The sequence below is a fragment of the Melozone crissalis genome, unplaced genomic scaffold (assembly GCF_028551555.1).
Source record: "Melozone crissalis strain CALT ecotype California unplaced genomic scaffold, PUWL_Pcris_2 ptg000018l_1, whole genome shotgun sequence".
In the NCBI taxonomy this organism is placed as follows: domain Eukaryota; kingdom Metazoa; phylum Chordata; class Aves; order Passeriformes; family Passerellidae; genus Melozone; species Melozone crissalis.
The window spans coordinates 2,766,674-2,769,654 of NW_026535796.1; the positions used below are offsets into that span (position 1 = coordinate 2,766,674).

General features: G+C 52.7%; 1 pseudogene; it reads right to left on the bottom strand.

Moving 5' to 3' along the window:
* Window positions 1–425: 425 nt before the first annotated feature.
* On the bottom strand, window positions 426–1,362 carry LOC128937130 (mas-related G-protein coupled receptor member H-like; annotated as a pseudogene).
* Window positions 1,363–2,981: the final 1,619 nt, after the last annotated feature.

Genomic DNA, 2,981 nt, shown 5'->3' on the forward strand with positions numbered 1-2,981 from the left:
AAATCACCACCACTCCATGATGGGTGTGTCTCCACGGATTAAGGTGTCCCATTCTTTGCCGGCAAGAGCTCCCTGAAAACACCATGGAACTCATCTGCTGGGCCAAAGGAGATGGAGTTCATTCCCTGGGACCGAGGCCATGAGGGTCATTGCATGGGGAAGAGAGCTGGGGAACAGCACTGAGCCCAGCTGCACTGCTTGGAGCCATGTGGATCCAGGAGGGAGGAGGAAAGCCATGCTCCAGTGTGCTCCCTGCAGAGCATCCCACAAAAATCACCCAAGGCAATGCCCCTGCTCCCTTCTCCTGCAGGAATACACCACCACCAGGGTGGGTGATCTGGCGGATATTGATTAATCGGGAGGCTCCAGGAAACCTTCAGCTACCCTCCTGGGTTCATTCAGCAGAGGAAGTGAAGGGATCAGGCTCAGACCCCTGTGTCCATGGCAAGATCATGGCTGTGGGCAGTGTTTTCTTCTGCCTCCTCAAAGACCCTCTGGAGGGAGAGCTGGAGGGACTGCACAGAGCAGGGTCTCCGGCACCTGCTCAACTCGGCACCCTATCAAGAAGTCGATAAAGGGTTTGATGCTGCTGTGGATGCAGGCAAGCAGGAAAACAACCTCTGAGGGCACATCCATGTAACCGAGCTGCTGCAGGAAATTCCACATGCTGAGGAGGAGAGTGAACAGCACAGTGATGACAATAACGATGTCACGCCTCTTGGGTTTCTGCTGCGGGGAGCCCTGCTTGGCATTAATTAAATCAATTGTGCTGGAAATGACCAAGGGTACAGCCAAGAAGAGCAGGATGAGGGTGTACATGGAGATGAAAGCAGCTCGGCAGTGCTCCTGCTAGTGTGATGGGCACAGGAATATCACCGAGGGAATGACAGTGAAGAGAGCAAAGAAGGTCCAGTATTGGACAGTGTCCAGCACCCACAACAGGTGCTTGGGAAGATCGTGGCGGCAGCAGAGCTTCCAGATCTCTCCCGTGGACAGCACCTTGTTGCTGCGCATCAGCCAGAGCAGTGCCCAGCAGTGGGAGACCACTGACAGCTGGAAAAGGAAATTCACATACATGAAAGGCATCATAAGAGAGCAGGACATGTCCTCCACCAGGATTAGGAGGGCGGAGGGGACCGCAAAGAGGAGAAAGAGGAAGTCCATGACAGCCAGGTCAAAGATGCCAGCGTTCCTGCTTTTTTTCAGGCTGAGGAGGCCGATGACAGCCCCGTTCCCAGCCAGCCCACAGAGGCAGATGAGCAGGGTCACACTGTGTATGGCCACACTGGTGACATCTGTCACACACAGATCATCTCCTTCAGTGGGTGAGGCAGGAGATGGGGACACGGTGGTCACCTCCATGGATGGACGCTGGGCAGGCAGTGGGATGTGGCCCCTGGCTGTGGTCAGAGTGGATGGGCAGTGAGTGCTTGGAGAATCCAGGGATGGACCATGTGGCTCCTCAGCAGCTCCCTGGCAGTGGGAAGGATTCCATGGGGAGAAGTGAAATGTGCAGGGAAGGAGGGCAGTGGGAATGGTGGGATGGGAGAGGGAGGTGGGCGGGTTGGGTTGTTCTGCAGGGGATGTGGAAGGGAAATGGAGAGGATGGATGACCTGGGGAGGGCCCTGCGGTCACTGGAGAGGGTGTCAGGAACAGAGCAGCTGCTGCAGGAGAGGAAGGTGGGGTAGGGAGGAAGGCAAACATTCCACTGACCTGTTCCCTGTGGGGCAGCAGCAGGCAAAGGGCTCTGTGCAGATCAGCGGCGCTTCCTGGTCCCTCTTGCTCCTTTGGGATCCATGTCCTAAAGCGGCTCCTGCCAGGTCAGGGACATGAAGGAGAAAGTGCCCAGGTCACCAGGAGCTCCCCATTCAGCTGGCTCCTCTCTGTGCCATGACCTGCTGTTGTTTCATAAGGCTCAGTGTCTGAGTCAAAGTGGTTTTACAACTTCGGCTTGCTCAGAGATCCACAGCCTCAGAGTTACTGATCTTGATTTTTTTGTTTTTCCTACACATCAAGTGGTCTTTTTCCTTGTTGTCAGAAACGAGGCCTCACTTAAAATTTTTAGAAGTTTATTGAACTACAGCAAAGGACATGTAAGGTATAATGTTGCTGTAAATAAGGTAAAAGGAAAAGTGCGCGGTGCGCACTTGCACCTAGAGGCACACTGCCCAAAACACTAACAGGCTTTGTAAACACTTTGTAATCCAACCCCCACATTCAGACACATTCCGCTTTTCCAACACAGCTCCTCCTCTGTCCCACCTTCCCAGAGCTTGTGCAGTGCTTTGGGCTTGGACTGCCCACAATGGTCAGAGATCAGCATTACAACTCTCAACATGAATACACTACTTGTATTAGAAAACCTCCAAAGCTTAAGTGGAGCTAGGTGACCTGGGCACTTTGTCCTTCATGTCCCTGACCTGGCAGGAGCCGCTTTAGGACATGGATCCCAAAGGAGCAAGAGGGACCAGGAAGCGCCGCTGATCTGCACAGACCCCTTTGCCTGCTGCTGCCCCACAGGGAACAGGTCAGTGGAATGTTTGCCTTCCTCCCTACCCCACCTTCCTCTCCTGCAGCAGCTGCTCTGTTCCTGACACCCTCTCCAGGTGACCGCAGGGCCCTCCCCAGCTCCCTCCTCCTCTGCCCTATCTTGACGTCAAAATAGGCTGAAATAAACATTCTAACACAATGGGAAGCATTAAGAAGCAGGAATTCTCTACCTGCACAGGACACAATGAAGGATCTCTATTTGATCTGTGTGTGTAGTGAGACTTTACAACAGGGGTTTTGTGCAATATAACCACACATAATCATTAATGGGTGTTTCTTATCTAATACACAAACATCTCTTTCTTTAAACTAATTTTCATGTGTTCTCCTCCTATTGGAAGTCCTTTCCTCATCCTCGAGGATCATTCAGAGGGGTCTCTGGTGTTTGTATTCACTGAATGCTGAGATATTAAAGGCGACCTTGTCTTGA